At 41.8% G+C, this 23053-nt stretch overlaps 1 long non-coding RNA gene across 2 annotated transcripts; it reads right to left on the reverse strand.

Annotated features, from left to right (window-relative positions):
- Window positions 1-385: 385 nt before the first annotated feature.
- LOC135459958 (uncharacterized) lies at window positions 386-22283 on the reverse strand. Of its 2 annotated transcripts, none has more exons than XR_010443126.1 (3): window positions 22177-22283; window positions 7892-8017; window positions 386-3894 (listed from the first exon to the last, which is right to left on the reverse strand). It is a non-coding gene; the product is annotated as an uncharacterized LOC135459958 (long non-coding RNA). The 2 variants fall into 2 exon arrangements; XR_010443125.1 differs by lacking the exon at window positions 22177-22283 and adding an exon at window positions 13293-13387.
- Window positions 22284-23053: the final 770 nt, after the last annotated feature.

The following is a 23053-nucleotide window of genomic DNA, read 5'->3' on the forward strand; positions in this document are numbered from 1 at the left end:
TGCTGGTAAAGCACGGCTGGGGTAGCACAGGAGGTAGGTGGTGCATGACCTTTAATTCCTCAGTTAGAGGAAACTGCCTGAAAGAATGCAGGAGAAATTAGAGGAATTAACTTTGGTCTGTTAATACTAGATCTGTCAATTTTGTTCTTTGGTTAAAGTGCATGGGAATTCCTGTAAACAACTGGTGGCTTTAAAGGTTTTTAGCTGTAAGTCTGTTCACCTTCCATCCCCCTTTGCCTGACCTTGAGCCTTAATTAGAAGGTCTGTGATTCATGACTAAACAGAATAATTGCATAAAACAGAGCAGAAAGGCATTCAGACATAACTGGATTTGCTCTAAATATGAACATTTGTACATGTACTCATCATCATCATCATCATCAGGATAATAACATGGTACATTCTAGATCTTTGTATATATTAGTGAAAAACAAATTGCCCCAGGTGGTTTCTGAAATGAAAAAATCCTGTTCTCAGCCTGTATCTGTTAATTTTTAACTACTACTTACATTCCTCTTACTCTACATATTAAACCCACTTGTCATCAGCTATTGATTTCATAGCTTTAACAGTCGGTGATGGAAAATAAACCGCGGGACAGAAAAAAGAAAATCCATGTCAGGATGTGCTCCATTTTGTATGCCATTTAGTAGAAGACCAACAAACTACAGATCCCTTTGGCATTGTCCAGCCTCCCCATCCTTCCCCCAGCAGCAGAACAGCAGAGGAAAAAGGGATTGCAGAGGCAGATGAGCTCTCTTCTTTCCGTGGCCCCTGAGTGTGACCCCACTCTTTCCAAGCAACACACATATGGGCAGCACTCAAATGCAGTTGCTGAATAACATGGAATAAACCTCAGTTCAAGTTTTAGTTTGGCACTGGGATACACTCCTCCTGCTGCATCTCCAGCACCTGCCTGTGCCAGGAACAGGGGGTTTGTTCTCCAGTAACTCCCCTCCCTTCTTCCCCCACAGGGCAGCCTTTGCTGCTGGGTGCGCTCTCTGTGGATGTCTGGCTTCTTCAAGCAGAAAGTTTTGACAACACAAGAGTTGCTACTCTGCCAAGTGCTGCAACCTCTGAGAGTCAGGCATATGATTTTCTTCACCAGATATTTTTAAACCTTTTGGACAAGCATAACTGCAGAGTTTTTGAGTTCAGATGTGATAAAAACCTGCAAAAGTATATATTGCTCTCCATATGAGTGAATGCTCATCAACCTTTGGTTTCATGAAGTCCAAGCACCAACATTCAGATCCTCAGTCCTTTACAGTCAGGAGGTATGAGACCCACACCCTGACAGTGCAGACTTGCATCATGGCCTCTCCCTGCCACCCGAATGCTACTGGTATTTCTAGAAATTCAGATGTTATTTTATAAAATGACATTCTATTTCTGTAGGCAGAGTCAACCCAAAAAGAGATGGTGTCAGGGGATGCATGTTATCTGCAACACTTTGGACATGGATTCTGAGGTTTTATTTGGCCTGTAATTAAGAATTGATAAAATGGAGCATTTATCAAACCTAAATGTGGTAGAAATATCCCTCTTTTGATTGAGGCACTTATTTTTTGGGTTACTGTGTACACATCCCGGCCAGTACAACACTGAGAAAGGGGGATAAACAAAGGAGTGAAGTCAAAGAATTAGGCTAAAGTGAAACCTATGCTTCAACCATAACCAACATAGTAAATTTAAAGGCAGAAAATGCCTGATCAGAGAAAGCACACAATTATGTGTGTAAGAGTAGCTGGCAGAAATGGGAACTCAATAATTGCAGTGTAATTCTTGTAATATACAGGGACAAATGTTTTGGACACTTTGATACTTCCTAGAGGACCAATGGTATAGATTAATTTGTCCCCTTCTCCAGTCTTGCTTTGGGGTCAGAGTCCCAAGGATGAGGGCAGTACTGAATAAATTGTGGACTGGGGGTCACTGTCTTATGTGTGTGTGTCACCATAGAGCGGTTGCATGTATCCACCTCTGACACAACCACAGGGCTTTCAGGAGCACAGCTGTTTACAAATAAGATACTGTGCATGAAGATTTTGAAAATGTTTTAACAGTTGAAGAAACTAAATTGAATGAAGAGGGTGCTGCCTTCTTTACAGGTGGAGACCCTGAGTACCTGTGGAGCATCAGATGCAAACAGGTAATTAAATTCTCAGGAGGAAAGGACAGTTGAATATTTTCAGAATATATTTGGGAACCAAGTATCTCCTTTAATTGTGGACTATTTCAGATACCAGATATTTCAAATAAATTCATTTGGACCAAATTTATTTGGTCCAAAACCATTGATCAAATCTAACAAAAATCGTATCTCTTTCTGTATACTTACATCCATAGGCAGTTATTACTTGAATTTTTACTCAGCAGCATGTATCAGACAATCTGGTAATTTTAGGTAGAGAATGAGTTCAATAATCTCAATGATGCAACATTTCCTGGTCTGCTCTGCTGATGAGCCCTGCTCTCAGGGTCTGCTGAATGGAAAAACAGACACGCAAATGGCTCAGTCCATTACTGCCTGGCACCCCTCCTAATTTCTGCCTTCGCTGTGCACTGCAGGAGCAAGCTGCTAGAGCAGAGCTCTCAAAAGAAGTGCATCACAGAGCAAGGTTATTAACCTCTACTCTGTTCACCAGAGAGCTCCTGCCTCCTGAAGGTTAATTTTCTGATTTCGCTGTTTGCACTTGTGCTGTCCTCAAAGCAGGAGAAGCGCACAGATGAATTCCTAAATCAGGAGGAACCTGATGAAAATGTGCATACATTTGGAGATATCTCTGTGTTGCTCCCAGCCCCCAGTTCCCAGCTCTCAGCTCCCAGCTCCCAGCTATTGGGAGCTTCCCAACATGAAAACTTAGAACAATCCCAGTGCTGTTGAAGGGTAAAATCCTTGACCTGTAAAGCTGCTAAATTTCATCAGATTTCATAGAGCATCTCAAACTCAGTTTTGCCACTACCCTGGCCCAGCAGTCTTGCTGACATGTTGGAGGAGTTTTGCTTGTTACTTTCTCTCCCAAGATCAGAAGATGAAGAGACAATATCCCTCTTGGGCATTATCTCTTTTCTTCATCAGTGAAGTGACTCAAGCAGCTGGGTCCAGGAGACGAAAGCTTCAGTAGATTTTTGTGACAAGACTGTAATTTTATGCTAATTTCATTTTGGAAACACACATTGGTTTGTTGCTTCCTTTGTGTGCATGAATTTGATTTTCATACCACATCAAATAGTTTTAAAATCTGCTGAATTAGGGAGAGCACATCATAACATAAACTTTTATATAGAGTATCTTGGTCTATGAATATTTTATGGACTCCTTAATGTCTCTATAATGTAGTTGACATGCAAAACATGCACAGAGCTCACAAAACAACTTTGAACTCCTCATACCAAGTAATCTGCTTTACACATTGCAATAAAAATAAATGTGGCAGGGAACCACACCGGAGGCTGCTGTGCCCCTCTAATTTTTTAGCAACTGGGCTGCTTTTTAGCCTCAAAATTCACACAAGCAAGTTATTTGTTCTGACCTTTGTATAAGCAGGTTTTAGATGTGTGTTCTATACTTCTGCTGCCTGGTTTGAGGCAGAGCCTGGATGCAGATATTCACTCCTATAATTGCTCTCACACATGCTCCCACTGTCATCACAAGAGAGGTTTAGCGCAGGCTGAAGCTAAAAGAGACAGTGCCACAACCCCATCTTCTGCAGTTCCTCATTCTGACCCACTGTTCTATGCCTAGGACTCATTCAGGCAGTTCTATCCCTGCCAGGCTTTGACTGATTACAGGTGCCAAACTCCAAATGCCAAATTCTCTGTACTCAGCCAGGGATGCTGCTTCTCTTCATTTTTCCATTGAGTAGCTGGTTACCAGAAAAATCAGTGATGCTGAAATAGAAGAGTCAGAAAACAAAGATTAGGAGTTGGGACCCAAATTCACTATTCTCTCTCAATCTTAGTCCTCTCTTCATTCCCAAGCCCCTATTGTAGCATCAGCCTGAAGTATTGTGACAGCTAGAGATTATCAGGAAAATGATCTTGTGAAAAGGAAGAGAAGTGTCGTTGATAAAAGACTAAATAAAATGGGATCACAAAAGGTTTCCTAAAAGAAACCTTATTTCCAAAACTGAGTTGTCTTTCATAAATTCATCTTTCTTTAAGCATTCACTTGTATTTCATACAAGCCTTAAGAAAACACCTCCTGAGAGAGTACACATGAAACACCTCTTGCTTTAGTCCTTTCTACACACAGGGATTGGGAAATGTGAATGCAGAAGAGCATTAACCTGAAAGCAGCAGAGAAAACCATTTCTCCTGAGGCCTGTAGAGGCAAGACCATCTTCTGAGTCAGGAGAAACTTCAGTTATAGGGATTCTCCAGTACAAGATAGTTATTTTGGTTTTGATTGATGTTAATTTTATTGATAAAAATGTCTGGACTGGATTATGAAAGGCTGCACGACTCACAGGGGCATACAAGCGTGTGTAGAAAAGATCAGGAGAGAAAGTGAACTTTCTCCTGCCTGCAGTGGGGTGAGTCAGAGTCCAGAGAGCTGGGGAAGATGTGACCACTCTCCAGTACTGCAAGCAGAGTGGGGCTCGGTCAGGGAAATGGTGGGTTGCCACTTGAGGGAATTCTGCCCAGGCTAACTGAGTCAGGACTCAGCTGTACTGTGCCACGGCATTCGGATCCCCTGAATGTGCGCGCACACACACACACACACACACACACACACACACACACACACATATATACAAAAATAGATGCATTCGGTGCATGCTCTCTTTACCTCTACACTACAGAGCTCTAGATTGCTAAGTCCATTTCAAAAATTAGTCAGCTGAATTTGTCCTAACAATCACAGCTTATTCACTCTACTCCCTTATTTGCAGCCTGGCGGCTGTTGAGGCACGTGGGTGCTCAAGGCTGTGCGTCTGTGACTGTCCTGTTTGGAGAGGGAGGTCCCCAGCAAAGCCACTCCTACAGGCAAAGCCACTCCTCCACAGGCACAGTGCAGTCCCTGGCAGAGAGGCACATCCCTGGGGAGGCAATGCCTCTTTGCCACTCACTTTTGCCTTTGCTGCTGAGCAAGCACTAACAGGAAATAGCAGCTTGCCCTGCAAGGATGCACCTGCACTCTTAGTCTTGTCCTCTTCAGCACACTCAATGCAGGTGGCATTTTATCTGTTGAGGCTGGTTTGTGATATCTGACCTATTTTTTTTCTGATTACTATCTATCTTCCCCTTGCAAAGGGAGTATTTTTAAAATTTTTTTTCTTCTTCTTTTTTTCCTTTTTCTTGTTGTTGTAATATCCTGAAGGCAATAAACAGCAGAGTCTTTTTCTGTGAGAATAGATCCAGGTTTCAACATACATTACTTCCGTCCAGTTTCAGAATCATTTTGTTTCAACCCAGTAACTTGCAGCAGGCAGCCTAAGTTGGTCCAGCCACTCACAAGAGGTGAAAAACTTGAACATCCTGGGAGGAGCTGCTGTTAAGTGGCTGCTGTTGGAGTGTCTGTCTGGTGGTGGTTTGGTTTCCATCTTTCTTTCACCATCTCCAAAACCCAGCCCATGGCTCTCAGCCATTCACCAGGCACTCTGGTCACTTGTGCCAGTTTGCTGGCTTAAAGCTGGTGGCTCCATGGCAAAAATCTATTCTGAGGGTTTCTGAAACAAAGCCTTAATGATATATGGCTGCCAAAGTTAGCTGTTTCGCAGCTGTAATAGCACACTGTGGGCTGTGTGGCAGCCAAGCTGTCTTTGTTACTGTATTAAGTGAGGTGCAAGTGCCTGGAATGCTACAGGCAGCCAGAGCCATCGTGGGTGGCAGCTGCCTTCAGAGTCCTTGAAAGGATATGCTGTGATAACTTGATAAGGTGTTTGCATGTGTTAAAGGGCATGACATCCGTGAAAGGCTGGCTGGTGAGAGCACAGTTTTCCTTGAACATGAGGTCCTCCAAACTGCATTAGAATTGGGTGGAAAATATGAGGCATGTTGTGTTTTTTGTACATGACTCGAATTATTTCATGAAAAACTGTTTTCCTATTAATGCCTGATTCAGTTAACCTGTTTACAGATTCTTTTACAGTGCCCCTCAACTTTTCCAGTGAGAATATACTGTATTTTGCCAGAAATACATTATGAAATTCATGGCACTGGGATGTGGGTTGGCATTCCCAGTCTGGGGGCTGGTTTCTGTAAAGCTACTGTAAATCAGCAAGAATTCCACAAAATTATCTTGGTGTAAATACAGGGTAGGTAAGAAGGGTCTTAGGCTTGCTGTTCTTATTCTCTGCATCTATGTGGACCTATAAACTCTGGGCAACAAGACAGTTTGACCACTGCAACTGCCCTTCTAGTCTTTCTCCCAGCTCAAAACTGGCCCTTATGTTTCTTGAACAGATTTTGCCTCCCCTCTGCTTGTCATCATCAGAAAGACCCATCAGCCCATCTGTGCAGCCAGGTTCCACACAGCCATTCTTGTTAGGCTGCAGTGGTTATTGCTACCCAGTAAGAAATAAAAAGCTCAAGCAAGCTCTTTAAAATAAGTGCATAGGATACAGCGTCTAAGGACTTATGTCAGGGTGATTCTCCCTTCAGTCTCATCACTCTGTGGAGCTTTGCTAGCACAAGCAGGTGAGATGCAGGATCCTTATATAGTGTGACTACTGGCATTCCCCTGAGAAGGGAAAATGGCATGGCAAGCATCTTTAAATTGTCTGTAGTCAGCCAGAGGTGCTGTGGCTGCATTTTCCAAATAACTGAGAAAGCTGATTTTATTATGGATTTGTTTTTCAGACATGGGGATTACGCCCTATAACTGACTGGTGTGTCAGGGTAAGACACACCACAACAATGGAGTATTTTAAGACTATGTCCTGCCCTCGATGAATAAATTTAATTCACATGTTGAACAGTTTCTGGTCCCATTTCCTCTTGGTGAAACCTCATAGCTCATGAAAACAAATTCTCAGGGCTTTTTGCCCTTATAATCCATTTGTCTAAATTTCACTGAAGTTGTTGAGTTATGAACATTTAGCAAGAGGAAAATGAACTCTTCATGATTGTTTTGTTTGAAGGACTGAATGGATTAAATTTATAACTAATCCAGAGCCACAAGCCATGTCTGGCTGTGAGATAAACACGGATGCTGTATAAGTTATTGATACCAGTGAATCATTTCCATGGTGGGAACCTGAGGTGAATTATTTGGACTACAGTGCATTTAGGTTGTTGCAAGATCAGTAAACTTGACAAGGCAAAAACACATGCTGTACTGCACATTGCTGCGTTTTGGCTTCCATTTATATTATGGTAACAGAAAATACAAAGTCTATTTTACTCTTCCAAGAACTTTCAAGCAAGAGAGAAAACTGTAAACCCAAACCATCAGTAATTTTGCCTAGCATAATTTACAAAATATTTCTCTCTTTGGCAGAGGTAAACAGAGGGCAGACCAATCATTAGACCTAGACTAAATCACGGACCTAGAGTAAATGTGTGTCAGAGGTCTGAAGTATTTTCAAAATACCAGGAGAGATCCTCAGGTCCTCAGTGGAGCACCCAGGCAAGTTACTCAGGGCAAGACAGGAGAGGAAATGAACTCCCAGAGATGCTCACATGCATGATATCAGCCCACCACGAATGCAGAGCACCTTACTCCTTTCTCACTTACAGCAGGAAAAGCTGCTTCACATTCAGCCTGGTCTCCTGGAAGGAAGGTGTCTCTGCCTATGGCAGATGGGCTGGAACTAGTTGATTTTGAAGTTTCTTCTACACAAACAATTCTGTGATTTACAACAGGCTTTTCAGTGCATGAAGAAAGTGGTGTGCTATAAACTGGCCTGTCTTCTTATTTCAAGTACCTTTTTCTTATACTCACAGCTTGAACACCTTTGCTAGAAGTTCTTCAGTCTCATTACTGAATTATGTTGTGCACTGAGTTCCTGACCTCCAGGTTATTTCAGGATGCCACAAGGTGGATGTAGCTGGAGATCTTGGGCACAGGCTGCAAAAGGGAACAGATATTGAACTGATGTCAGACACAGGAATAGGGCTAAATCTCCAAACTCATCTAAAGCTTTCTATACTTTCTGGACTAGTGATTCCACATGCATAACCAAATGGATTGTAGTTGTTCAACTGCCCATTTTGAAAATGTTTTTATGCTTCCTGAATATGCTTCCTATTATGCATGTAGGTAATCTGGAAAGGGGTATGTTCCACTAGCATCTTCATACCAAAAGAATGATAAATGTGCTGAAAATTCAGATGAGCTGGGAATAAGTTAACTTTAACAGGAGAATTTTAAATAGACTTACAAGTTGCAACAATGCTGGTCTATTGACATACATTGGAATTTTCCTCTTCAGTAAAAAATACCTCAACAACTGAAAAATCAAAATATTCTATATTTCATCTGTCTTAATAACTTTCTGAACTCTGCAGTAGCATTGTGTTTCTAGCTGGATGCCACATATTTTCAAGTTATTTCTTCTCCTACATGAGTGGAAAACCTGACCTTGTAGGCTCCCCTTCACAGTCCTGTCTGTTGCACAGAGAGTGAGTACGTCAGATGTCAAAACTCAAGTGGTTGTTTGTCCTTGTTTTTTTTTATCAATAGCCAGGAGTATGATGGCACAGGCAGATACTGAGTTTCATTACAGAATTCAGGATTCAGGTCCTGGCTGATTGATTGGCAGCTCTCCTAGGGCAGTCAACCCTAAATTACAGAAACACTAAGACATGAAGTAGTATTTGTGTTCACTGCATCTATACAGTACTATTTATTATCATTACTATTATTATTATTATTATTATTATTATTATTATTATTATTATTATTAGCAGTAGTAGTAGCAATAGTAGTATTACACAGGAGAAGTTAGTTTTCTCCTTAGTAACAGGATCAAGTGGTCTGAGGAACAGCAGCTCGATGAAAGTTCAAGTGGTTATGTACCCAATGGGCACAACAGATCCAAGATGTTGAGCCACTTGGAAATGATAGCTAGAACCAAAAAAAATCAATGAGGAGATGATGAATCTTGGATGTGTATCAGGTTTATGTGTTAAGCCAGCCTTCTGGGAGATATTTTAATAAATTCAAATTGTTCTGACAACGGATGAAGATAGCAAGTAGCTATATCATTCAAGAAAACTACTATTCAGAGAGCAGGTTCTTGTCTTGCATGTTTCCTCTGTCAGGGAAAACTTCATTCTGAGTTTGTGTGGAGGGGCTTGAGCAGAAAACTCAACCTTCTGGGAATTTACTGTTTTAATGGTCTGTGAAAAAGCTGCTGGAGCCCCTTTTGTGACCCCATGCTCATCTCCAATGGCTTTCTCTTGGCTTTGCTCCCTGACTAAGCCAGGTGGCTGTGGGAAAGATGCTGCTTCATTCTACATTTAGAAACAGGCAGAGAGCAGAAGTGATGCTATAAAAAGTTTCAGCTTCAGTGAGAAGTTAAAATCTGCCATTCATCCTGTAGAAACCTCTGGAGTGCTACCCTTCCTCCTAAGCCCCCTTCTCCCTTCATGCACAGTCAGGAAACATTTGTGAATCTTAAACAGAGGTCATGCCTAAGACCCACCCACTTGATTTTGCAAGCCCTTTGTGTGCAATGAACAAAGAAACAGTTACAGATTTTTCCTCCAGCTTTGTTAGAAGAGCACATGAAAGGACAGGTGGGCTCAAAGTGTAGAAGGACAGTGCAGGTGGAGGACAGACAGTTCAAGTGCATAACTCTTGCATGCAGGAAGGAACAGAGAAAAGTTTTCATGGACTGGGAAAGGCATGCTCTCTGTTTCACACTCCCTGCTACTGATTCCTCCAAGGGAGGAGAAGGCTTCAGGTTTAGCTGTTTTGTCCAGATTCTCTGCAGTTCAATAGGCACCTGCTAGCTTCATTTCTCCTTCATTCAACAGAAAAAGTGGTGGAGCTATAAACGACAAGAAGCTTTTTTGTCATCTTTGACAATTTTTGCATTTTGTGTTGACTGCTCATGTGAGGAAAACCAGTGTGTTGTGTGTGTGTGTCTATTCATAAGATCATTGAGCCTAACCATTAACCCACCACTAAACCATGTCCCCTAGGGCCATATCTACACACATTTAAAATACCCCTATGGATGGCAACTCAGCTATTTCCATGGGCAGCTTAGTCCACTGCTTGGCAAACCTTTCCATGAAGAAACTTTTCCTAATATCCAACCTAAACCTCCTCTGATGCAGCTTGAGGCCCTTTGCTCTTGTCCTATCCCTTGTTACTTGGAAGAAGAGAGACAGCCCCATTGCAACAGCCTCCTTTCAGCCAGTTAGAGAGAGTGATAAGGTCACTCCTGATCCTCCTTTTCTCCAGGACATACAACCTCAGCTCCTGGAGCTGCTCCTCACATGATTTACCTTCTAGACCCTCTCCCAGATCTGTTGCCCTTCTCTGGACTCTCTCCAGCCCCTCAGGGCCTTTCCTGCAGTGAGGGCCCAGCCCTGGGCACAGCACTGGAGGTGCGGCCTCAGCAGGGCCCAGCACAGGGGGACAATCCCTGCCCTGGCCCTGCTGGCCACAGCATTGCTGATCCAGGCCAAGATGCCATTGGCCTTCTTGGCCCCCTGGGCACAGCCTGGCTCATGTTCAGCTGCTGTCACCAGCACCCCCAGGTCGTTTTCCTCTGGGCAGCTTTCCAGCTGGTTTTTAGTGCTGTGTGGGATTGTTGTGACACTAGAGCAGAAGCCAGCACTTGGCCATGTTGCATCTCAAGATAATATTTCCCTTTCTGTAACCTGAGGAATGTCTGGCAAAATGGTGGGGTAGGTCTTGGAATGCTGCTAAGAGATCAGGCAAACAGAACATGGGACATCTGCAGTTTTTGTAGCCGTACATGCAGAAAGGACAGATGTCCTACCAGCTAAAGAGAGGGGTTCTGCTGGTGGTTGTCACCATCTCAGAAAGAGCTCAGATGGTATCCACCTGGCAGAAAGTCATGTCCTCTGCACTTGCCACCATAGATGTGGCTACCCAGGGAGAGCTTCCATGAAAACATGAAATCATCAGGGCCCAAGTGCCAGAGTCTGTCAGTAATAATGGCTGCAGTAGACACAACAGCCGTGTGAGGTGTGACCAAGTGGATGACCTTCTCAGCCTCGTGTCAGCCTTACTAGAGTAAGTAGGAAGGTTAGGGAAGTCTGAGAAGGAAATGAACTTGCAGAACCATTCTCTGGCCTTCTGGAGGTGGAAACAGGAACAGAAAACAAGGTCAAGGGGATCCTGTGGGGTTTTTTCCCCAGCAGGCTGATGACAGTAGCTTAAAGGGAAGAGTGAATGGAGGCAAGTCCACACTCAGGAAGCAGGCAAACCTATTCCCTGCCTACCTCATCTTCCAAGTGACTCTGTACAACAGGATATGGAATGCCAACCATAGGCACTGATCACTACCACAACAGTGCACCTTTGATAATTCTGCACTGGCTGGGACTACATGACCCCCATCCATGACATGGATGGACTGGAGCGCCAGGAAGTGGTCAGACAGACTCACACACCCTTTGGTAGTCCTACAGGGGAAATGTGTAAGTCCAATGGGGAATGAACACTGACTGTGGACTGCTGGGGCCTGAATGAAGCCACACCACCACGGAGTGCTGCTGTGCTGGACATGTTGTAATTTCAGCATGAACTGGAGTCCAAGGCAGCAAAGTGGTGCTGCCATGGACATTGCAAATATGTTTCTCTCCATTCCTCTGGCAGCAGAGTGCAGGCCACTTTCACCTGGAGGGGCGTGCAGTATACCTGGAACCAACTGCCCCAGGGGTGGAGGCACAGTCCCACCCTCTGCCATGGACTGATTCAGATTACACTGGAAAAGGCTTTGGAACATCTGCAATACATTGATGACATCACTGTATAGAGGAACACAGCAGGGGCAGTTTTTAAGAAAGTGGAGGAAAAAAGTCTAGATCCTCCTGAAGGCTGGTTTTGTCATAAATCAAAGTAAGGTTAAGGAACCTGCCTGCAAAATTCAGGCTTTAGGAGTAAATGACAGGATAGACATAATCATATTTTAATGGTTGTGTTCAATAAAATACCAACTATGACCCCACAAACCAACAAGAAGGAAACACAGGCTTTCCTAGGCGCTGTAGGGATTGCAGAATGCATATTCTAGATCACAAACCCTCAGATCACATAACAGTAAAGAAGAATGATTTCAGGTAGGAGATTGTCCATGGAGTGTCCCTTTAAATTGCTCTCAGCCCATGACCTTTGCCTTTTGTCTCCCATTGGAGGCCAAGGGGAGCAGCACTTGGTCTTTTTTAGTGGGAATACTAAATTCCTAAACTATGTCAATGGTTCAGAAGGGACAGGCAAGGCAGGAGGGGCAGAGGGATTGCCCTCTACAACAGGAAATGAATGGACTGTGAAGGGCTCTCTCTGATGCCACAAAGAGGTCAAAACTTCAGGGGTGAGAATCAGAGACTGAGGTAACAAAGGGAACCTTGTGGATGGTGTCTGTTAGAGGCTGCCTGATCAGGGAGAGCCTGTTCACAACACCTTCTTGCTCCAGCACAGGAGGCACTGAGCTCACCAGACCTCATCCTGCTGGGGCACTTCAACCCTCAGCATCTGCTGGAAAAGAAGCACAGGGAGCTGTAGGCAATCCAGGGGACTGCTGGGATGCACATGGATAACCCTAAGCCAGGTAATGGAGAGCCCTGACAGAGGGGATATGTCACTGGACCTGATGGTCGCCAGGGCAGTGAGCTCGTGGGTGATGTCAAGGCCGGAGGCAGCCAGGGCTGCAGCGAGCATCCCTGCTGCATCTGCAGTCCTGAGGAATATGGGACAGGCCAAGAGCACAGTCAGGACCCTGAATTTTAGGAAAGCAAACTCCAGCTGCTCAAGGAATTAGTCAATAGGATGACATGGGAAACTGCCTCAGGGACAAGGGAGCAGAACAAAACTGGCAGATCTTTATGGACACTTTCCTTAGAGCACAAAACTCTTGATCCATTGGTATAACAAATTAGAACCATTGCAGGAAATGTAGGGAAAAGACTGGTATAGATAGTCAAGACTTTCAGCTTGAACTAAAGGGCAAGAATGCCTAGACAATGGAAGCAGGGACAGGTATCCTGGGACTAGCGTAGGGACACAATCTGGCTATGTAGGGATGGGGTGAGGAAGGTCCAGGAAAAGCTGGAAGCAAACTTAGCAGGGGCTTCAAGGAACAACAAGAAGGGCTTCTACATATATGTCACCAGAAAAGACAGATCAAAGAAGGTGTACCTACCCTGATGAGCCACGCTGGCAAACTGGTAACAACAGACAAGGAGAAGGCTGAGGTACTCTGCAAGTTTTCCCCTCAGTCTTCACTGGCAGCCTCTCTTCCCACACCTCTTGAGTGGATGAACAGAAAGAGACAGCAAAGTGCTGCCAACTTGTTTGCTCTGATCCTTTGGGCGGGTTTAGGTAGCTTTATTTACTCTGGGTGGAGTGCAGGAGAAACAACAACTCTCAGGAGGTTCGATAACAAACATTTACTTGCAAACTTTAGAATGTTAAGGTAGAATAAGGTTCTTGGCAAATTTCAAAACGTAGCTGGTTTTGCTAGTAATGTAGCAATATAAAAGCATAAAAATAGCATTTAAGAAAAGGCATAAGATAAAAGAAACAAAAAAAGAGCAGAAAGGCATATAGTCACCACCCCTGGATCCAGCCATGAGACTTGATTGTTGCAATTTTGATGTTCCTTGGGTGAAGGGATGGTTGCAGTCTTCACCTGTTCGGGGTGGAGGAAGCCACAAAACATGAAGTCCATTGGGTTAACATACACTCAGGCTAGGTGGCAGCGCCAGGGTGTTTTATGCTGGATGGTGGAATACTGTGGATCATGGGACATTCTGGGAATCTTTGATATCTTCTAAGATGTTACAGCTTCCTCTTATATCTGCATGGTAGAATCAGTTATGGCCCATCAGAAGGGATGAATGTCTTCAGGCTTATCTGAGATTGTCCCAGCGCTTCACTTTTCCAGAGCGAAGTTTTCACACCTGAGCCTCTTATGCAAGGACATTGTGATGATAAAGAGCACTATCCCACCTCAAAGGATTTGCCTCTTTCCTGCCTGTCCCTAATCCTGTTCAACACACAGCTTTTAGCCTCAAGGGAGGGGTGTCCACCCTCTCTACACCTGGGCAATCCCTTCCAACGAAAACTATTCTGTATTTCTAAATACTGGCTCTTTGTAGTAAAGATGGTACCTAGTGTGTGCCCTGCCAAAGTTGATGGTTGATCAAATCCTTAGTGATGGATACAGACCAACACCTGGTATTTGCTAAAAGCTACTTTTTGGAGCTGTCTGTGCATCATATGTGGATTTGTTTCTATCTGGAGAGTTAACATGATATATTATAATATATTAATATTGCAAATGTGTGAAATGGTCTCACTCTGTAACTCAGAATGTTAAACACCTGCCACCCTTTTGACTGGAAGAACATGCTGAGAATTTTCAGGGCTATTGAGACTGAAGAGACTTGATTCAGAAGTGATGAAGTTACTTTGAAGATGCGCTGTAATTATTCCAGTGTCGGGCACCATCCCTTTTACAGTGTGTTGCTGTACCTCACCTTCTTCTGCAGAATTCATTATTTCTGTCTCATGGATGAATGTTAAAATAGGTCCATTATGAAGAAATGCTGAGATGAATGAAGCTGCAGAGGCTTTATTGTTCAGTCACAAATTGACTTTTAGTCTGACTTCCAAAGTGCCTGGGTGGTCTTGACTATTTGCATGCCTAAGAAATAAATGCTTATGTCTACAGACAGAATGGATTTACATTCTTGTTTTTCCTAGCTCACTTTAGATATATGGCATTGAGCATCATGAGCCAAACATGTGTATTTCTGATGTCACTGTAGCATCATTTACAGCACTGAAGCCAGAATAATGTCTATGTGTATACTATTTGCTGCCTTCCTCACAGACCTCAATTATTTATATTTCAGAGACTCAAACTGGTTTCCAAATTGCAATTTTGTTTTTCAAACAACTGAGGAGACCAAAAAAAGTTTTGAGATTCACCATTAGGTATGGTATCCCCTCTATCACTTTTAAGGCAGCTGCTATTGCCAGGAGACACTTAATTCTGAGGGAAGACATCCAAGCAATAGTGAGACAAGACAGATTTGTGGGACACATATCTAGAAATTCAGAAAGAAATGTCTCACATTGCTTGTACTAAAACTGTTACAACACTGATTATATTTAGGCTGAAACAAACACATGCTTCCATATGCCTTTGAACAGTTAGTAAGGGATTAATGCTAATATATGTTTAACTCAGCAATTGTAATTAGCCCATTTCCAGCTATCTTCTTTTCTCAAAGCTTTATTTATGAGACAATAGCAAAGCTGGCAACAATAAAGAATTTTTTTACATGCTTTCAGAAATATGAATATTCAAGTGTGATTTGTGTGAGCCCTGGCATCAGCAATTGTGCCCAGATGTGTGTTTCTCTTCCCTGGGAGTGTTCAGTGGAACAAGGTGTCAGGGATATTTTCATGGACACCTGCATTGGCTTCATTTCCCACTGTTTTTACAAAAAGTTCCAAATGTCCCTGGTAATTTGGAGAGGTAACAATTAATGCTGCTCCATATGGCTTCATCCCAAAAATAACTTCAAAAGTAACTTGCAAATACTGTCTGTATGAGAAGCAATTTTGAAAAAGTCTGGATAAGTGCCTTGATGAATGAGATTTGTATAATACATAAAGGGACAAGCACTGTAACACTTTTTGTGGCAATAGGCAAGGAGGGATTTTCTACTGTCTAAATTTGGAAAAGATATAATCATCTCCTAAAAAAGAGAAATAGCTCTTGTACCTTTAATTGGCTTAAATAGAAAGGATTTCTTGAACTATTAATCTCTTCTCGTCCCAAAGGAATTTTATTCCTCTATTAAGGCTTTATTTTCTTTCCTGTGGCTTAAGTTATCTAGCTATTGAACTTGCAATTTGATTTTCAGTAGTGAACTGAGTCTCACTCAAAGTGATGTCTTTAAAAAGGTAAAGACAGGTATGGGCTCACCTGAGAAAACTTCCCGTAAGATGTCTCTCAAATGTTCATTGTACTTTATTGTCATTCTTCCAGGCTACATATGATGCAACTGTAAGAGATAAATGTTTTCCCAAAGATGTTGAATTTCAGTTCTATTTTGATTTCTCAATCATATTACTAGGCTTTTGGTGGAGTTACAATAAAAAAATACCACATTCCTTTGCTTCAGGAGGAATTTTCCTAGTGATTGCTTAGGTTGATACTAATGTGTTGGGTGTTAGCTGCTCCGTTCAAATAGTTGACAGTGCTGCTTAACAAATATGAAAGAATTCAAGATCTTCTGGAAGAAGGTAGAAACTTACTTCCTGTAACAGTGCAGTTAAATGCCACCTTCAATTTCTACAGGAAAGTGAGAAAGAAAAAAAAGATGAAAGAAAGGAGACAGACTGTCGGATCTCAAGATCTCAGTCCTGAGATCTGAGTCTTGGGAGTCCTGGAATGTTGCCAGAAGTGTCTGGTAGCTGGACTTTAGTCCTGCACAGGAGACGACAAGGATGAGAGCTTCACAGGGTGAATGGTGAAGGGATTAGTTAATTAGAGAGTGAGACACAAGGTTTAGGATTTATGTACAGGGGGGTTTAGAGGAGTAAGATGGAGGAATTGGGGTGTGTCCTGTCCTCCTTCTTCCTCCTCTTCTCCTCCATCTTCTTTGGCCACGGTGGCACCTTTCTATTGGTTATTACTAAGAGTACACCGAGTTATAATAATAGATGGTATTGGGGAAAAATGATAAATATTGTATACGTCACAATGGGTATAAAGATACGTAGCTGCCCGGGAGGGCAGAGACAGTGTGCCCATGGCTGACTGCTGTGCAGATCTCTGTTCGGCTGAAAGAACATCTTTTAGATAAACAATTAATAAACATAAAACCAGAAAGAAGAACTGAAGCCTCTTCTCGTCCTTTGACACGCGGGCTGCCCCAAGGCCACCACGGGCCTTTCCAGGCCCCTCAAACAGCCGAGATAAACCGGACACTTGGCGTTCCCTGGGCGGACAAGAATCACCACAACCTTTCGGGGGGAGATAAACCGGACAACAGACTTGGGAGTGTTTGTATTTAATGTTTGGTAAAATGAACAACAATAACAACAACAACAAAAAAAATACAAGAAAATGAAATATGCACAGTCTTGACACTGAATAGTGTTTTAGTCTCTCAGCAGTTTTACCAGAACCCACAACTACTCAGGCAAAAATAAATCTAAACAAAACTGCAAATGAGCTAGCACTACACATTTTAAAATAATAAGCTCTGTCCTTTTCACCATTCCCATTCCCTTGGAGGAAATTTCTTGTATTTTGTTATTCTGTTGACATTTTCACTTCCAAGGAGGGGTGAATGTCCTGGGTTCATCACAGTAGTGTTTGGAAGAAGGGTGCTGGTAAATGGAATAATTTTAATCATGGAAGAGAATCACTCTAGTCCTGCATAACAAATCTGATTCAATGTAAGCAATTTATTTTCATCAAAAACTTAGTTTTTGTCAGACATGATTTTTCACTCTAGCTATGTGGTTTGGTTGTGACAGCAGCTGCCACTACTCAGTACGTGCAGTTCATCCAGGGTAAAGGCAAAAGGCATTCCATCTGGACATGACCTGTAGGAGAAGATAAGCATGGCACTAAGCCACACTACAGCAATGCAATAAGTGAAGCTCCTCTTTCATATCCTTATGAGTGCTTCAATGTAAGAGAGTCCCTATGGGATACTACTGTACAAGCAAGCAGTCCTTGACCAAACTGGAGCAAAACCTCACTAATAAAAGGAAGAGAGATTACAAGAAATCTTCTAGAGGGTCAGAAACAGGAATTTCTGCATATTGGTTTAGCTGAAGATAGTCTATTTAAAGATAGTATCTTGTAGTTACATAGAAAGTGAGATTATCCAATTTCAGGTATGCAGAAACTGGCAAAATATCCATGAGGGGTTATGTTATGATACAGTTTCCTTAGGGGAAAAATTGCCCTTACTTCCAAGAAAAATGAGAATGATTTATCAGCTGGATTTGTAAAAAATCAGGCTTCCCCTCTGTCTAGGGCTTTTTAAGAGGAAAGGAAGAAGAAATACTTTCTTCATGGGTCGTGATTCTAGTTGCCTTTTTAGTGTACATATGTTACTGTGCTAAAAGCCCTGAAGCTGCCAGTTTGGAGGGGCCTGGGGTGAAGCTGGAGGATGCTTAGTCTTCACAAAAGGCCCAAGAAGCTTAGTCTTTAGCACTTGTATGCCTGCACATCAAACACATACTTTGTTTGTTTTCCACCTCAGGCAATATGTAGTAATGAAGATGTCCTGGTAGTTTATTACTGATAGCAAAGAACCTGCAAGTGGATAAATTAACTTTACTGTGTCTAACGTGTGCTTCTGCAGAGATGCCCAGACTAGTTCTGAAGGAGCATGGTCATCCTGCTGAGCTCAGGACTCAACAGGGGCCCAGGGCTCTCCCTGTCCTTCAGGATTTCTCTGCAGCACACAGGACAGGTGCCCAGGATCTGCACTAGGATCCACGCAGGCATGCCTGGATCTGCACTGGGACCCCCAGCCAGCAGCAGCATCCCTTTGAGCATACTTTGAAAGGTGAAAGTGCAGCATCTACCCTAGCCCTGTTGCTGTGTGTCAGACACAGATTGTCTCTTTGATTGCTTCTGGCACTTAATCTGTAGTATATGCAGAGTAAACTTTTGCTTAATTGCAATTGGGAGCAGCCCCAGCATGGCATCTGGTGGGCAGAAAGATGTCAAATGAGAGGTGCTGAGGTTCAGGTGCTTTGTTACATCCCCAAACTGGGACAAAAAATCTCTGGTTCTCTGCTAATGAAAGAAAACTTTTATTTGTAAAAATGGTATTGAAATGGCCATCTCTGACTTTACTTTTTGCATCTATTACACAATATATTGTGGAAACATGGAAGCCGTTATGCTGGTATTTGCATAAAATTTTCTGCCTTCTTCAAACCAAAGCATGTCTATAGTCCCCTGAGACTCTGAGTAATCACACATTCTTGTGGAGCATCTAGCTAAGTTATGCTTCAATAGCATTCACAGATAAAATAGCATTCTCAGAAAATCTTCACCCATGGCTAATCACATGTATCTCCTGTTGATTAAGGGCTCCTTGGCTTCAAGCCTTTTTTAAAATTTATTACAGTTTCAGAAACATACAGAAAAGAGCTGAAGCCCATGATTTTTCGCTTAGAGGCTTTTCATACAAGCAAGCCATCCTATGACTTTTCTCTTGCAAGACAACCATTTTTTTCTCTTTTGAACATTTGAGTCTCAGAGTAGTTTGGAGGTGAGATGCTTCTAATATAGGCCAAGATTTTCAGTAAAAGCCAAAGGTTATTTTGACTGAACTTCATGACAGATACTTTAAAATGACAGAATTTTCAGTGCAGGTTCTGCACTTCAGGACAAGCAAGGTGGTTACTCTGAGTCCACAAAAAAGAAAGAATTGTAAAGAATTCAGCTTTTTTCCATCTTGGATGACCACTAATCTCTTGCAAATCCAAAGCAAATCCACAGAAAATTTTTGGGCTATGGAGAAATAACTGAAGGGGGAAAAAAAGAAGGCAATTACACTGTTTATTTAAACTGACACCTGATGCAAATTTGCCTTTTTAATTAAAAGAAAGCGCTGCAGGTACTTTATCCTGAGGATCTCATCAGCCCTCACTGTTTGACACAGAGCCCTGGAAATGCAGTCAAAAGTGTCAAAACTTTTACGCTAAAAAATGGGAAAAATAAATGCCAGATTTGCAACGATTTCAACACATGATCTGTCACTATTATGCTGACATGGAGAAAAGTGGCTTCTCCAAGAGGAAGTGATGCCTCTTGCAGTCAGAAGAGGTTGTGGACAGCAATCCTGGCAAGTGCATAAATTTGGTTTCTTCTGCATCTAGCTCATTTTAGGAGATGGCATTTTAGAGGTGAATCCTCATGCTGTGAAAAGATGTGATCCTACTTGCAGTATATAACAATTCTATGGTGTTTCTTAAGGGGAGTTGGACACATCTGAATTTCTGGCATCAGCCCAGGCTCTCCCAGAAGGTCTATTCTGAGCTCCCTGTGCAATGAAGTAAGAGCTGTGCATATGTCAGTGTATTAAAGGTTCTGCATGCTGTGAAACACAGTTAAGGAAGTTTCTCACAGGCACCCCTTGCTTTTATATTTGGAGATCCAACAATCTTGCAATGGCACAAAAATCTGGTGAGAAGCATGGATTTGATTTCAACTGACAAGTATTATTGGTTTAAGCTAAATTTACCTCTGTTTGAAGCATAACTTAAAAGATTGCTGTTCACTCTTATTACTTCAGTGATGCAGAATTCAAGGATGCCAATTCAAAGATCAGGAGATGCCTAATTAGGAACACTTACTGAAATTTAAAACACTTCCAAGCAGTTAGAGGATGACTGCTCAGATGCTGCAGTGGATATCACAAGTAAGGAAGCAGAGGGAATTCTCTCACACACACTGGCATTATTGATAGCATGGACATTTTCTGTACACTGAACTGAAAATAATTCAATACAAGCTCACACATCTCAAGACTGTCTGTTTGTATCTCAGCATTGATTAAAAAGTGTTCACCCAAACATCAAAATCAGTTTTTCCAAAATAATTTTTTCATTGAAGAGCAGCTCGATTGATGAACATATTTTAGTAGATGTTTATTCCCTATCAAAAAGCCTACAGTTTCAAATGAGAAAAATCACATTGTGTGAATTCGTTCTAAATATAGAATGAATAGATAAATATAGACAAACTGTAATAAATATTTCTGGACAATTCTATTTTATTTACTTTCGTCCCTTCAGCCCATCTTGAAGCGAAAAACTGGAGTATCAGCACTGGGCACTGGAGAACATCATGCAGAAGTGGAAATGCCTGAATAGGAAAATTCATCATGTTTTTACTTGTTGCAAAACAACTTCAATTAGGTAAATTCTGACAATTTAGGATCCATCTTTATCTGAAGAACTCTTCTCTTTCTGTCAATGGGGATGTCACTTGGCACCATGAGTTCAGGAGATAGATTCTTATCTACCAGAAAACACATATTTGACCTGACAAGCAAAGACCTAATTTTATCACAGTAATGTTGATTTTGTTGGTTTTCTTTTTTTAGAGTCATCTAAGGTCTTTGAGGAGTATAATTCTGCAATTATTTACTTAGGAAAAAAAAAAAAAACAAAAAACTGCCACAAAACCAGAATTCTAATTATAGAGAGACATTTATGTTTGCATTCCAGGGAACGTCTTCCTCAATATTACTTGGCTGTCACTGGAGAATGGGAATAAAAGGCTGTACTGGTATATATGTTAGTCAACCTGCAGAAAAGCTCAGATTTCAACTATGCCCTTTAATGATCTTTGAGGATCAGAACAAACCAGCCAAGACTTAATTTTCTACTAATTAAATGGCATTTTTGTCTAGTCTGCATCGATCAATAATAAAATGTTTTTAATGGTCAGTGCCATCTGCCTCTGGCTTCTTACACACCTAAAACTCAAATGCCAAAGTCATTTTTACAATAGGGTAAATCAAATTAATTATTTGCATTAAGGAGCAATCCATGCTATTAATCTCTGTTGCAGTGTGCAGTTAAGAGCAATAAAGGCTGAATCCTGATGACGTAACCCATGAAAACTACAGTAATTTAAAATTTATTTACTCCTGAAACTTGCCTAATCTCTTGAAAAGTTCAGATATCAGAGAGATAATCTGATTTTAAAGCCATTAACAGTATGCCAGATGTAATGTCTCACTGTACCTTGCAGGTAACAGCCTTTTCCCTAACAATGTCATAAACAGGGTACATTTAAAATTAAAAATGGAGCCTCCACAACACAAAATGCCAAGAAAGGCAGTCCAGTATTTTACAAACATGTTATTAGTGAAGAAAGTCAAGCTTTTAAAATTGAAATTACTGTATTAATTCACAGCAGAATCACATCCAGAAATTGTTCCCTTGTTTCAACCTATTGATCAGGCAAGTGGATTTAAATTTCTTGCAAACACTATTTATTATTCTTTATGTATCTTTCTCACCTGCAGTCTTCTAGAAATATTCAATTACAGCATCAGAAAGAGCAAAGTAGGGTATGCTCACTTCCATCTGGATTCCAGACAGTGCGATCTGCTAGGTCCATCTTTAAGCTCCCACACATCACTGTGCAATTAGGGTAGCTGTACCACACACCTCTTCCCCTGGGGTAACACAAGAGGACATTCATGCAGAGCTCTCCATCAATAGGGAGATGTCAGCCCATCTGGAAAGTTGTTTACAGGCCATGTAAAAGGGGGGCAGAGAAGAGGGTTGACTCATGGCAGCCAGATTCATAAACAATGACCCAAATATCATTGTTTCAGAAGGAATGGTGCAAGAGCTAAGCTCCCTCCCATGAATTTGCACAGCCAGTATTTATGCTGCAGATAACCCCAGCTGACCTTTCTAGCATTCAGAGAATAATAGCTTTGCTGAGATGAACCAGTACTGAACAACTTTTCCAGTGTGTCAGGCAAAATAAACTCTTGGTTCACACCATCTATGCTGTCTTTCATGAACTTACATAAATGTAACAAATAAACAAGAATCTATTGCAAAGAAATGCCATGCTGCTCTTGTTCAAATTCTACTACTTTCCTTTTCCACTACATCTGAACAATATCTCGTGTTAACCCTCCTGGCGGGGGATGAGGAAAGCAATTAACTTTATAACTTTGGTGCCATGGCATAATTGGTTCCCCCCTTTTCTCCCTTCATGATAATTTCAAATGCATGAAGAATTAATATTTAACTACCTTCTAAAGTTTATGATGCCTAGGTTATTAGTTTTATCAGATACTGGTTAATGCATATTCCATTACAACACAATTGCGTGAATTCTTGCTTGGAAAAAGAAAAGAACTTGTGTTCTTACAGCCT

This window comes from Zonotrichia leucophrys, chromosome Z (genome assembly GCF_028769735.1).
Source record: "Zonotrichia leucophrys gambelii isolate GWCS_2022_RI chromosome Z, RI_Zleu_2.0, whole genome shotgun sequence".
NCBI lineage: Eukaryota > Metazoa > Chordata > Aves > Passeriformes > Passerellidae > Zonotrichia > Zonotrichia leucophrys.